Below are 15449 nucleotides of genomic sequence, written 5' to 3'. Positions count from 1 at the left end.
CAGCCTGCAACCCTAAAGTCTTGCCTCTCTAGATTCCTGATCAGATGCAGAAGAAGTAAGGTTTTCCTCACAACTTGGCAGGGCAAGACAAGCAGTGATTGGCCAAGTGATTATAAGTTGCCACTTGGCAAATGGTTACCTGTAACTGACTCTGAAACACTGTCAAGGGGCTGAAGCAGTAGAGAACAGCTTTCCCCTTGTTGTGGAAATTCCAGTTACAGCCTATGTGGGCTGCTTCTAGTTGGGGGCTCACAGATATAAGCTGCGGTAGACACACATCTTAAATATTTTCTTCCAGGGCCATGAAAGCATAAACCACATCCACGTTTTGCCAATATTTACTGAATTTTTATCCTGCACTTCCTTCAAGGAGCTTAGAGCCACCTATATGGCTCTCTCCTCGGATATTTTATAATCATCACAAGCCTGTGAGGTTGGGCTGCAAGAGAACAACTGTTCCGAGGTCGCTCAGTTTATGGAAAGTGGGGATCTAAACCCAGGTCCTCCCCCAACCTATCCAACACTCTAATTATTACACCACATTGGTGTAACTGAAAAAAATCAAGGATTACATCTTTTATTTAAATCTTATGTGTTCATTACATGAAAGATTAAAAAGTCTAAATTGTGACAGATAATGTATCAAAAACATATAAATTCTCATAAACCCACAACCACCATTAGAACTGCTTCTGCTGGATGAGGCTAGTCCTCTAGTTGAACAAGCTAGAATCAAATTAATCTAATACTTTCAGACCCAATATTTTATTTTCCAGAGGACATAAAGCAACATTAATAGCATCATTATTTATTTGGTAATGGCAATAGGGTCCTCCTTTCTTTGTAGTCTGTCTTCCTTGCTTGCTTTCCTTTCTGTTTTTCTGCCTTCAGTGCAATACAAAGTTGACTTTCTCTCGCCCCCATATACGTCTGGAAATATTGCCCCAAAGACTGCACGCTGTGAGTCTCCCTGCCTCCTTGGATGAGGAAGAAATGGGGGCAGCCAGCCCCAGAACTCGGAGGCTGCAGGAAGACCCACCTACACAAGACAGAGACTTCATCTGGTGCATAAGGGGAGTCTCAGGTTGAAGTCAACATGCCACAGTCTCACAGTCTGGGTTATGAGGCTGAAACAGAAGCACTGCAGCCACCAGCCTCACCTCTGGGGTCACTAGGGTTGCCAACCTCCAGGTAATAGCAGAAGCTCTCCTGCTATTACAACTGATCTCCAGCCGATAGAGATCAGTTCACCTGAGAAAACGGCCACTTTGGCAATTGGCATTTAAGTCCCTCCCCTCCCAAACCCCGCCATCCTCAGGCTCCGCCTTAAAAATCTCCCACTGGTGGTGAAAAGGGACCTGGCAACCCTAGGGGTCGCCAAAGCCTTTGGAATGCTGGAGAATGCAGGCTTGGAAGGAGGCACAGGAGCGTGGCAACCAAGCACTGGTCAACCTCTGCCTGTGAGCCTGAGTTGCCACAGGATCAGGGCCGAGAGCCACAAAGGCCCTTCTTCCCTGGAGGTTTTTAAGAAGAGGTTGGATGGCCATCTGTCAGCAATGCTGATTCTGTGACCTTGGGCAGATTATGAGAGGGATGACATCTTGGCCATCTACTGGTCACTGGGTGTGTGGAGGGGAAGGTGGTTGTGAATTTCCTGCGTTGTGCAGGGGGTTGGACTAGTTGACCCTGGTGGTCCCTTCCAACTCTATGATTCTATTATTCTAAAGCTGCTCCGCCAGAGATGAGAGGCACCTGTCTGTGGATGACTAAACAGGTTGGCAAGTTGGACGTGTTTCTGATCAGTGTTTCCCTGATAAAAGCAGCCAGAGAAGGATGAGCCAGAGTGGGAGCAACGTGTCCACACCCCTTGTGTACCCGCTGATGCGGTTTGCCTTAGAACTCTGTATGTTTGACCTTGGACTGGATTGGCCTTTGTTTCTTGGATCTACCCCTGGCCTTGGACTTTGATCTGGCTTGTGCTTTCTGGATTTGTTTTGGTGCTTGGACTTCTCACTACTTGTGTGCTGATCCTGAACTGTGCCTTGGACTATGCTTGCTGCCTGCATCTGTGTACACACAAGGTCCCTTCCCAGGGTCAAGAGATGCACGTGTAAAGCCCACAAATGTGTAGCCCCCGTTAACTTGGCAACACATTCCATATTTGCATTTTGACAACTGATAGTATAATAGTTTCAACATGCATGCAATTGGTGCCAAGAATGCTTAGTGAGTAAATACTGAAATTACCGCATTATGTATTCCCAGCGATGTATTAAGAGTTTGAAAATGTTATAAAAAACATTGCTTGAAAATGGTTTTTGGATGCCACAGCTAAAAAATGGTTGGAAGATGTCTTCACAGCTAAAGGGGCCAAACAAAGTGCAAACAGTATTTTTTATAACATTTTCAAACTCTTAATACATCGCTGGGAATACATAATGCGGTAACCCCCACAGAGTACTTTGGAAAGGGGGGGAAAAGCCACAGAGCATTCAAGGACACAGTGCCCTAGGATGAATGGCAGGAGTTACTGGGCAAGCAGTAAGTGGATCAACAAACCAACCTTTTATCATGGGAAACAAAGATTCAAATCTCTAGCACTTATTTCAGGAAAGAGAAGTTTAGCCGTGCATTTTAAGTTCTCCTTAATTCACTGGCTTTAGACCAGCAGAGTTTAGCTTAACTAGCAGTCTTTGTTGAAAGCCAACTCTGCAACAACAGATTCCAAAAATAAATTTACTATAACACTCATTTACATGTTTTTGTGAATACATGGTATTGAGACCAAAACATATACGTGCTCAAAATTCACATTTCTAGAAACATTTTGGAATATTGTGCTGTGACCATGGATGTGTGTGAGGTTGGCTACCAAACAGAGAAAAAACTGCATACTCTGAAAAGTACAAACTGACCTAATTCATTTTGTTTGAAAGGAATTCAAAGTTTGCTGAACCCAATTAACTCAAAGCTAGAGCAGATGCTTTTCTCACGCTGGTAACACCTTGTGTGTGTGCGTGTGTGCTGTCATGTCGCGGTCGACATGGTGACCTCATAGGAGGTTGGGAGGTAGGCCACGGCCTGGAAAACAATTCTTATGAAGAAAGGCTGAATGAACTTGGTATTTTGGGAGAAGAGAAGACTGAAAGGAGACATGATCATGTTCTTAAATTACTGGTGGGCCATTACGTGGAAGATGGTAAAGACGTGTTCTCTGCTTCTCCAGAGAGCCAGACTAGGTCTAACAGATTTCAGTTATAGGATGGCAGATTTCTTCTGAAACCTAGGATAAACACCCTAGTGGTATGAGCAGTTTGACAAGTCTTCAAACATAGGATGAACAGCCATCTGTCAGTGATATTCTAGCTTTGTTTTTTGTTTTGCATTTAGCAGGGGGTTGAACTAGATAGCCTATATGTCCCCTTTCAACTGTATGAGTCATCTTAAGCAGATTGTACCCTCTGACTGATATGGGTGTGAGGCCAATCTGCTTTTGTCCAGTGCTATTTTATGGCACTATAGAAACACCTCTATTCATTATCATCATTTGTTTATTACAGTCAAAGGCCAGCTTGCACAAAAAGAAATATCATAAGTAATTAAAAACAAAATGTCTGAAATTTGCTCAATAACACGTAAATTTAGTTACATCAACTATTGGTAAACTAGTCTGTTTAACATGAAAAGTCATTATAACAGCTTCTTCTGCCTTATAGCGCATGCCCTGGCACAGAATCTCGCAACCTGATAGGTAATATCTTCAACAGAATCATCTAATAATAAAGTAGTATAGCTAACTCTGTCTCTATCTGGGAAGCTAGACAAAATTGGATCAATGAGCATTTTACGTATGTCTTGATAAAATGGGCAGCGTAATAGAACATGTTCAACTGTTTCCACCATTCCAGATTGACATGGACAGAGGCGGAACTCGTAAGGGAGACGGGCATATCTCCCATCAAGAAGAGCAGATGGAAGGGCATTAAAACGGGCTAAAGTAAAGGCTCTCTGATATTTAGGGTGATCTAAGGCATAAAGATAATTTGGAGGAACCAAAAATTTAATACGGTTCTCCACTACTGGACCCAAGTGAGCCCTTGATCTATCATCTTGAAGGGCAATGTCCCAAAGCCTCTGTTGGCTGTTGTTTTTGCTCCTTGATATCCAAGATTTAATAGGGTTGTACTTGATAAACCTAAACGTTGGGAGTTTGTCCTCAATTAATTTAATCCATCTTGAGGAAAAGTTATCTGCAAAGATTAGGGGTTAAACCAGAGGAGGACAACTTCAACTTTAACCAATAAGAAATGGCATGGTACCAAGCACGTGTTGCTAATGTTACCATCCCGGCTTCCAATCTAATCAGCGCATTTGAAATACATTGGGGGACTCTGAATAGGGATCTGGGGGACTCTGAATAGGGATCTGAGGAACTTAGACTGGACTACTTCTAATTTGTAAAAACTATTATAGTAAAAACTATTATATGCCTCTATTCATTAAATGATTGGTTTAAACATTCACATTGGTTTAAACATTAAACATTGGTTAAAGCACTCTGCATTCAACTGAGTTCTCAGAAACTAGTGTACAGCAGGGACTTTGCTCACCAAACTTAGCATTCTTATCAGATTCACTAAACATTCTGAGCTAAAAGCCACCACTAAAACTGCACAACAGCTTGTTTTGAACATAAAGAAGCTTCTAATAATCCCTTCGTTTTCTACAAAATAGAAAAAATACCAAATACAGCACAACACATTTCCAACACAAAATGCAATACTTTTTCTATATGTATTTCAGATAAGATATATAATTTCAATTGTATTTATTTATTTACTGTACCTAGAGTCTACCTTTCTCACTAACAGCCCATTCCTGAGCTGAGCAGGCGAAAGTTGTTTGGAGGTGTGCAAGGGCCCGCACTGGAGTTCGCACCACTTGTGCCGGTGCCTGGGCCACTTGTACCGCAACCGGTACGGACGCTGGTGTTGCGGTGCAGACGCCAGCCTCCCAGTGCTGCCATGGCAGCGCAGCCTCGGGATGCTGGCTCGACCTCCCGCCAGTGTCCTGACATTGCACATCCATGCACTGGTGTCCTGGGGGGCATTCCTGGGGCAGAGTGGCCTTTAGGTAGCCTCCTAACCCCCTTTCAGCCCCCCTTGCACTTACGCCACCTTTTTAGGTGGCATAGCCCCGTGGAACGCTATGGAGCGGTTCCACAGGGCTACAATTAATTGCACATCTATTCAAAATCAAATTAAAACTCTTTAAATTTAATGTATTCAACAAAATTGATGAACTTGATCCAGTGATACCAGCTTTTCAAAGTCTGAAAAAACCCTGACAGTTTCCACCAGATTTGCCAGCATGGTGCCATAACTTGATCAATTGTAAATAAGTGAACAACATAGTTGAAGGGGGCCACCTGCAGCACCACCCTGCTGCCCCCTTGCCTCTTAGTGCCCCCTTAGGTAATCCCACCGCCCCCAAGGGGCAGTACTGCCCACTTTGGGAACTACTGCTGTAGAACATAGGAGGGGAGATGATCCTACAGATATGACGGTCCAAGGCTATCTCGGAATTTGTATGTGATAGCCGGTACCTTGCATTGAACCTAGTAACTGATGGACAGCCAATGGAGTGACTACAGAGTGGGTATAACATACATGCTCCATTTAAGCTCCTAATAACCGAGCTGCAGCATTTTGTACCAGCTGGAGTCTCTGACTCAAGGGAAGACCCATATAGAGTGCATTACAATAGGCTAGTTTCAACGTTACCATGACATGGATTCAGGTGACTGGATCAACCAATGTAGGGACCCATCTTCCAGTCAACTTCCAGACTTTAAGAAGATGGAAGAAAGCATTTTTTTGCAGATGCATTAACCTGCTTCTCTGGAAATACTGTTAGATCCTGTGTAACCCCTATGTTTTAATCAAGTCAGCTTGAAATATGAATTTCAAATACATGTATTTTCAATATATTTCAGCTTCAGGCATGAATACAGGTCTAGAGGAAGTGTCCTGAGATACGTTTCATAATAGGTTATTGGGAAGAGAAGATGAATGGCAAATAAGATACAGGGAGAAGGAGAAGCTTGATAGGAAGGGGTGGATAGAAAAGAATATACGGGCAGACAGCAGCATCCAGGGCATCTGCTCTTAATAAATTACCTTGCCTGAATCTTTGACTGCAATATACACTTGTGCCTACAGTTTCAAATGCTTCACACAATGGTGTGGAGAAATGTGTTTTAATTTAGAGGTTTGGGCTGTACAAAACCTTCATGAATTGTTTTAAAAAGTTTTTCTCTCTCATAGCACAGGTAGAATGGGGGGAAGTCAAGTGCTCTGAGGCCTTACCCATCAACGCTTTAGAAATTGCTTGGGGACGTCCTGGCCAGAGACAATAAAATGATCAGGTCACACCTCCAGCTGGAAGTTGACACCTAGATGGGACACAGAGACTTGAGGGATGAAGAGAGGCTAGAATGCAACTCCTTGAGACTTCAGGAAAGGATTCTTTGACCCACAGGGGACAGGCAAGCATCCATTGGCATGGAGGGAGGGCCCTTTTTTTTGGGTTGATTCCATCAAGAGAAAGAGCTCTCACACCTGAGCTCCAGCTGAAGTCTGCCACTGCCCCATGGAGAAGACAAAGGGCTGGTTCCCTGAAGAATGACACCAAGGTAACAGGAAGCTTTTAGAATGCTGTAACACTGTACACTTCTAAGCTTAAAGAACCTGCCTTAGAACAAGACCAGCCAGGACGTGTACAGAGTGAGGGGTAGAGGAATTGTGGTTTACACTTTTTTTTGTACTCCTTGCTCTATCTATTGCTATGCTGAGAGTATGTGTGTGGACATTTTACTTTAAATATATTGTTTATTGTTTTCAACTCTGGCAGTTGTTTTCCATACCACACAGACCTGCACTGTTCAAGCATGATATTTAAAAAGGGCACCGGGGAAGGGAGGTGGTCACTTGGTAAATCACTGGTTCCCCGGGAGAGCAGAAGGACAGTAAGCTGTCAACATAGTAACCATATGCTGGGCAGCAGGAGACTCGGGCACTAGGAGCCTTAGAATGGCATCACAGGAAGGGAAGCTGGGAGCACTAGCCCTCTCAGCAAGTAATTCCTAAAATAGCCAATTGGTGATAGTGGTACCAAAAGAGGGAGAGAAAACTCCTCTGAGGGTCAAGCAGGCCAGGAGACCAGGACACTGCCAGATGGAGACTTAGGTGGCTGCTGCTGCCCAGACACTTTGGAAGGCCAGATGGAGCGGGGCCATTCCGCCACAAATGACAACAAAATTCTGCAGTGAGAAGTTGAAGAGGTTCTTCAGATCCTGGATCTTATCTCCTTATGTGAAACTCAAAAATGACTTGCGTTAAAAACACACAAACTGACTTTGCTTTGGAACACTTTCAAGTGTAGGAAGCAAACTGACAAAATATATTATATAAATATGTTAAATACACAAAATCCTTCAAATCAGGCATGGAGACTATAGGGTTCTTCCCCCTTCCCCTCAGATGAAGCACCAACAACATGTATATTCTTGTACTTTAGAGAGTGTGACGAACTGCAACTGTTTCCCCCCTTTCCTCTCTTTCAAGAAAAGAGCAACTACGTAGGCTGTATGACAGCTCCTTTTATTCTGTGCGTGAAGCACAATGCCGTATGGAGGTGAGTCACTCACTCTAATCACAAAGTAAATACTCTTTACCAGGCAACAACAGGGCTCCTTGGGGGCTTCAGGTTCAAATGCTCCCTGTATTTCAGGATGATTACAACAAACATGTTTCTAGGCTTCATAAATAGTATAGCATCATCCTCCTTTTCATGAGTTTAAGAACAGAAATGCTTGTTAGTATGATTCAGAAAAAAATGGTTGTTAGTCAGAAGATGATTTAGTAGGTGGTTGGGGGGGGGTCAGTGCCAAGTTTAAAAGTAAAAAATTTTTTTTTTAGAACGAACCAATTTCTTTGAAAATTGTGTGAACTTCATGTATACCCTACATTCTTTCCATGGACAGCTGGTTATAGTAAAAAGAAAAAATGGCTTGCAGTGGTATGAGAATCAATGAGCGACCCCAGGCAAGCTACCATCAACCTAACCTATTTCACAGCATTGTTTTTAGGATAAAACAGGTTTATTTCATAAATTCTGTGTCACTGAAGGAGCAGGATGCAAATGTGATGAATAAACAAATAGGCACCTGGATGACAAGTCCATCATGAGTAGAGCTGAAAGGAGGCAGAGGAAAGGGCAACTTTTTGTGAAAACTTGAAGACAGGGAAGTCAAGGAACCTGCCACAATGCAGTAACTTGGGGAGCAATGGCCTCTTATTGGAAATGTAAGAGCATCCTATCCCTTCCTCACCAACACCCACTCACAACAAGGGTGTTTGGTGTTGTTTGTCCACAATAGCATCAATTCACAGCCAAATCTGACTGGCTCCTTAGAATCATGGCATCACATGATACAATCCCTGATTGGCTGGTATGACTATGGACTGCTATATAGCATTCCATGTATTATTTGGCTAAGATAAAATTGCAACTTAAAACCAATATACTTTTATATTTATGTGTGGTTCATTGTGTTTGATAGATCTTCTTAACATTCAGCTCTAAATTAATCTTTGATTATGTAAATTTGTTTATTAAAATTATTTTATTCTCCTTTTTCAATTAAAAACGGAGTCTTGACTACTTACTGTGAGGGCTCCTTCTCTTCTGAGGCGAAGGGCATCTTGATCAGTGGGTTTTCCTTGCCATTTTCCGGGAGGCAGGACCAAACTAAAACTTCCTGTCTCCTGTTGGCGGGAAAACCGCCCACTAGGACTCAGTTACGGACTCGCCTAGCTATGTAGACAGGACTATAAGCATCAAACACAACCCAACAATTTAAAAAACATACAATGAATGTTAAACAGTAACAGAACTGTTGTATTCAAATACAACTTGTCCGCTGTTGTCGGACTGCGTTTGCGAGACTAGTGGTGTTAAGTAATTGCCATTTTTATTGGTAAGTGATCAACACGAGGTTCAGACCTGAATGTTCTTTGCCCGGGTGGGCAAGATGCCCTTTGCCTCAGAAGAGAAGGAGCCCTCAAGGTAAGCAGTCAAGGCTCCGTTCTGCTCTGAGGCAAGGGCATCTTGATCAGTGGGACTTCCAAGAGCTCCCAGTGGGTGGGTTAGTCGAGTTCTTCCATGACATGCTGCAAGACTCTTCGGCCAAATGCTGCTTGGGCGGAAGACCAGGTGTTAATCTTATAATGCCTAATAAAGGTGGATACTGAAGACCAGGTGGCCGCTCTACAGATTTAGTCTACTGGGGCTTGTTTTTCAAAGGCCGCCGTAGTAGCTGCGCTGCGTAGGGAGTGAGCAGTAATCCCTTCAGGAGTGGGAATGCCTCTGGCCTTGTAAGCCTTGACAATGCATTGTCTCAAGGTGTAGCTGATGGAAGATGCTGTCATCTGTAGTCCTTTGTTAGTTGAGTTAATGCCCACGAACAAGGAGTCCGACTTCCTGAAATCCGTGGTCCTATTTATGAAAATGCGGAGCATCCTGCGAAGATCTAAAGAGTGCCAGGAATGTTCCTTTGTGCAAGTCGGCTTCGGGCAGAAGGATGGGAGGATGATTTCTTGTGACCTATGGAAGTAGGAGTTGACTTTTTGGTAGAAAGCTCTGGTCTTGTCTGAGAACTAATTTGTCTTTGTGAAAAACGCATAAGCCCTTTCGTACAGAAAGGGTGCATAATTCAGAAACGCGACGTGCGGAGGTTATTGCAACCAAAAATAGTGCCTTCATTCGAAGAAATTTTAGAGAAACCGACTCCAATGGCTCAAAAGCTTTAGTTAGAACCTTTAGCACCAGATTGAGCTTCCACGTGGGAAAGTGGTCTAGTCTGAATCACCCCTTTTAGGAAGGTGACAATGTCTCGGTGTTGCAAGGTGGGTACACCGTCTGTTAGCGGGATGACCGTGGTTAAGGCAGCCACCTGAGTGGAGGCTGAAAGCTTCAGGCGTACTCCCTCTTGAAGGAAATCTAGGATCTTGGTGACCCCTGGACTCAGAGGGTTGACTTTCTTTCATCTGGACCATCTCACAAAGGCCTTCCACGATGCACTGTAAATGCAGCGTTTAGCTGGTCTTCGTGCCTCCAGAATGGTGTTCATGACATTCTCTACCCTCAGTCTAGAAGGCTCCGCCTTTCAAGTTCCAGACAGTTAAACAGAACCATTGAGGGTCTGGGTGGACTAGAGGCCCCTGTTGAAGAGTGTTCCAGGTTGTTGGGATCTTCCACGGCTCCTGAGTTGACATTTGACAGAGTGTGGCAAACCATGGTCTGTGGGGCCAGAAGGGGGCCATGAGGAGAACATGGGCTTTCTCCTGTTGGATCTTGCGGAGAACTTTGGACAGGATCAGGAGGGGAGGGAAGGCGTACAAGAGACCCCTCGGCCAGGGGCTTAGCAGGGCGTCGACCCCATCTGCTTCTGGATGGAAGTACCTGGAGACGAATCTCGGTACCTTGTGGTTGTCTATTGATGTGAACATATCTACACGCGGCATGCCGAATCTGTTGACGATGAGTTGAAAGGCGTGTTGGTGTAGGGCCCACTCTCCTTCGTCTAGCACCTGGCGGCTGAGTCAATCTGCTTCTACGTTTAAGTTTCCTTTTATGTGCTCGGCCCGAAGGGATTTGAGGTTGTTTTGGGCCCATCTGAAGATCCTCACCGACTCCTGGTGTAGGGAAGAAGATTTTGTGCCCCCATTTGTTCAGATGAGCCTTTGTTGCCATGTTGTCTGATCTGACCAGGATGTGGTGAGCTTGGACTGATGTCTGGAAGTGTATGAGGGCTAGTCTCACCGCTCTCAGTTCCAAGAGGTTGATATGCAAGGTCTTCTCCTCTGGGGACCATAGGCCCTGAGCTATCCGACCCTCGAGTGTTGCTCCCCATCCCTCCAGACTGGCATCTGTAAACAACTGGAGTGGTACCTGGAGATTCGCCGGTTGCGCCCACCATCGTAGACTTTGTTTCACATTGAGAGGTACTGGGATCAACCTGTTTCTTTTTTGTATGATGTCCTTTTGGAATGGGTGCAAATGCCAATGTATCTGTCTGGAATGAAACCTCGCCCAAGGCACTATTGTGATGCAGGATATAATGAGACCTAACAACTTTGCCAGGGACATCTGCAGAGCTCTCTTGACCTTGAGGGTTGAGTTTATGAGGGGGAGAATTTTCTAGACCTGCTCCGTGGGTAGGGAGAGGGTGTTCTTTATTGAGTCTATCCACTCTTAGGTGGATCATGTTCTGAGAGGGTTGGAGCGAACTCTTTTTGAAGTTGATCAGATAGCCGTGCTCCTGTAGGGTCTGTATCACCCGTGATGTATGTTGGACTGAGAGTTCCCTGGACTATGCACAGATCAATATGTCATCCAGGTACGGATGTTCCTTGGCAGACTGCTGTCTTAGGGCGGCTATGACACTGACTAGGATCTTCGTAAAGACCCGGGGCGCTGAGGCCAACCCGAAGGGGAAGGCCCTGAACTGAAAGTGGAGTTGGCCATAATTGAAGCGGAGAAACCTTCTGTGTCGAGGGTGAATAGGAATATGTAGATAAGCCTCTGTCAAATCCACTGCTGTCATAAAGGTACCAGGGCGGAGGGAGTCCATTATGGAGCGTAAGGTCTCCATACGGAAATGCTTGTTGACCATCTTTCTGTTTACGTACTTCAAATCGAGGATGGCCCTCCAATCCCTATTTCTTTTGGGGACCGTGAAGAAAATAGAATATATGCCCTGGGACCTCTCTGACAGAGGAACCTGTTCGATTGCGGCTATTTGGAGTAGATCTTGAATGTCCTTTAGTGTCCTGTTGTGCTTCTTTTTGTTGTGGGAAAGGGGGGAGCAAATAAATCGATCCCGGGGGATTGAGACAAATTCCAGAAGGTATCCCTTGGATATTATTTGAGATACCCAATGATCCAGGTTGGAGTCCTCCCACCTGGACCTGTAATCTGACAGTCTCCCCACCACCACCTGTGGTGACCTGACGTCACTGGGAATTGGTTTTTGTGAACCTGTCCCCTTTATCCTGTCGAGGTTGTTGACCCTGTCTGGAGAACTTTCCTCCCCTCCGAAAGGAACGGTTATTGTTCCATGAGCCTCTCCTATATTCAGTTCTGTATCTAGAGGAGGCTCTGGGGGGTTGAAAGGAAGGCTGGGTAGTGTAGGGTCCAGCATGGTTATCCTTCCTAAGTTGGTGCGGAAGGACGTGCTTTTTATCTCTAGTCTCGACTAAGATGCTATCCAGCTTCTCTCCGAACAGCCTGCCCTCCTGAATGGGGTATTCCATTAGGATGGTTTTGGAACTAAAGTCCGCAGGCCAAGGTCTCAACCAGAGAGCTCTTCTGATAGAGATAATTAATGCCATAGCCCTGGCATTGAAGGATATAGAATCTAATGAGGTGTCTGCCATAAGGGTAATCGCCTTCAAAACCCTATCAAGTCCCCCTGCTACTCTGCGATTCTCGGCAGGGACCAGCTGTATGATTTTCTTAACCCAGAGGTAAGACACTCTGGCGAATATAGAGGTGGTCGCACTAGCCTGGATGGCTAAGGCTGCAGCCTCATGGGCCTTTCTGGCCAGAAATTCAGCTTTCCTGTCCAACTGATCCCTTATGGATACCACCCCGTCTTCTCGAACCAAACCTGGAGTCTGGACGTCTGCGACTGGGGCGTCCACCAGAGGCACCTTAAGTAAACTGATAGTGTGGGGTGCCAGGTTGTAAAGCTTTTTTAAAGAAGGAGGGATTTGTTTAGTCACGGAAGGATTGTCCCACTCATCCCTGACTGTCCTTAGGAAGAACTCAGGGAAAGGCACAGCATTATTCTGAGCCTGCTTTCTAGGAAAGCATTCTTTCACTCCTTGTTTGAGCTTCAGTTTAGGTTCCTCAGTGTCAGTATGTTCCTCATTTAAGTCCAAGGCCAGAAGAGCTTTGGATAAAAGGCTCTGAAAATCCTCCCTTGAAAAGAGTCTGGGCTGTTGATCATCCGATGGAGATTTTTCTTCCTCGGAGTCAAACTGCCCTTCTTCTAACTCCTCATCTTCTTCTTCCTCCCCTGAGCCCAGGTTGGAAGAAGGTGAATCAGACTGGGTCTGGGCCACAGGAGTAGGAGGGGGAACCGTGGCCTTCATGGCCGCCTTAGTAGGCCATTGTTTGGGGGGACCCTCCGCTGGATTAACGCCCTCTTCCCTAGAATTTAAGGACTGTGAAGAGGAAGTGGAAGGAGAGCCAGTAGGTTCTGCCCACATAAAGGGAATCCTCATCTGGAATGCCTGAAATGCCTGCCATTGCCTCTGGAGGGCCTCGTTTATAAGCTCGTCCTTTTCTTCTCTAGTGAAAAGGCAGCCGCAAGCCACTCCTGCAGGAGGGGAGGGGTTGCCAGCTCCCGGCGGGACATCTCCAGTCGCTAAAGACCCGGGGACCGCAGGACTGACCTGAATCTTGGAGGTAGGTTGGGCAGAGAGAGCGGAACGAACTTTTCTGGTCCTCGCCGCGGCAAAGACTTTGAAGCCGCGCTTCTTTTTGTAGCCCGATTGTGGAGCCAGTGCTTTTCGCACCATTTTTGTCTTCGGCTTTTCCGCGACCTCTTCTCCTGCCAGCTCTCCCTCGGGTTTTCCCAGCCTATTGCGGTCGTTGGGCTCGTCGCTCTCCTTCGGGGCGGAGTAGACCAGCCCCCCATGATAATTCTCCAAGGAGAAGAGATCGTCCTCTCTCCCCGTAATGGGAATCTAACACTCAACTCCCGGCTAGACACAAGGGAATGCACAGCGGGGAGTGCGAAACAAACCGACACGAAAAGACTTCAACAGGACGGCACAGAAGGTGAGGGAGGAAGGTAAGACAAGGGATATACTTAAAAGCTTCCTAAATCTATATCTAGGCACAGAGCTGTGACTAAACGCTGCTCTTCCATCAAAGGCAGGATGGAAACTGAGTCCTAGTGGGCGGTTTTCCCGCCAACAGGAAACAGGAAGTTTTAGTTTGGTCCTGCCTCCTGGAAAATGGCAAGGAAAACCCACTGATCAAGATGCCCTTGCCTAGAGAACATTTGTTCAAAGTGGCTAAATCTATGTTTGTACCATTCCAGATCCTTAATAGTGGTGAGACCTGTTCTTGCTGATTCAGAATGGGTTGTATGGGAATCATGGTCCAGGGACTCCAGAGAGCCCAGGATGGACCAGATAAGGCATAGCTCTGTCAAATGCTGGGTTTGAAAAGAGAAGGCACAGGTAAGAGGTAAAGCGGCTGTGTGGCTCATAGCTGTGCTGGGCAGTAACCGATTTGTTTCTCAAAGTAGGCTGGACCTAGAAGCTCTTACAGGAGCCATGCCTTGCAACATGTCCTAACCTATTAGGTTCTCTCCTTTACAATTATCTTGTGGTCAGAGTTTAGGGATGGCTATGGCACTCTGACCAAATTCCTGCTTGACATCTGCAGATTCCTAGAAAACATGTTCAAGACCCATAGTGGAGATTCTAAAAATAAAGAACTACTCCTGATGCAGTATTTTGTACACAAAGGACAGTTCCTGGAGCAATGCTGCTGCTGAACATATGCAATAGTTCATATTGCAATGTTCTTTAGCCATCCTGATCTTTGAGAGTGGTGGTCTGCTGAATCAGGGCTGCATTTAGATAAAAGTGTTTAATGTATGTAGCTGAACTAAAATTGCTGCAAACCCTTTTCAATGCCCTAGGAAACTAATTCACTAATTTGCTATTCTGTACATTAATCATATTCACCCGAAACATTCTATTTAAAAGAATGTTCTCCTGACACATTTTTACAGTTTATAAACAAAATTAAAAACTCAGCTCTGACGTTATAAGTATTTCAAAAGTCTTAAGAGTAATTTAAACCAGTCTATTGTTTTCAGCTTCCAAAGGCAGATCCCTTGAATTAGGATCTGCAGGTTAACCTGCAGACTAAGCAGCTTTTGCAAGAAATCACAAGACTGCAAATGAACTGTGGCCCCTGTTCAATTATTACTTTGTTCAGGCTTTGCTTATATGGAACCCGCTGCAATCCTGACCTTGCATACAGTGTCTCCAAGCAAACTCAGGTACCCCTTAAGTCAGCAGTTTGGTGCAAACTGACTGAAGTCTAATTTTTCAAAACACAGATTTCACTTGTGGATGTCCAGGAATGGAAATGTCTCATTGCCCAGGGCTTATTCCAAGACAGAATCACTAAGAGAAATGGTTCTTCAAAGAGTTCACAACACTGAGAACTTATTTCAATATTTGCAGTCCAAATTCATTCACTTTTTAAATCCCCTTGGACTATATATATATAGCTGAATATCTGATGCTGGGGACAAACAACAGCAAAAAGCCGTCCCCTTCATGCTCTGCATGTGA

General features: G+C 45.1%; 1 protein-coding gene across 1 annotated transcript in view; it reads right to left on the bottom strand.

The window, feature by feature from the left end:
* PDXK (pyridoxal kinase) overlaps window positions 1-15449 on the bottom strand; it is an 83350-nt gene that overhangs the window by 32272 nt on the left and 35629 nt on the right. The window lies entirely within an intron of this gene.

Source organism: Euleptes europaea, chromosome 12 (genome assembly GCF_029931775.1).
Source record: "Euleptes europaea isolate rEulEur1 chromosome 12, rEulEur1.hap1, whole genome shotgun sequence".
Taxonomy (NCBI): Eukaryota; Metazoa; Chordata; class Lepidosauria; order Squamata; family Sphaerodactylidae; genus Euleptes; species Euleptes europaea.
Note: the sequence above shows the minus strand (reverse complement) of the source record. Positions and strands in the feature narration are given on the sequence as shown.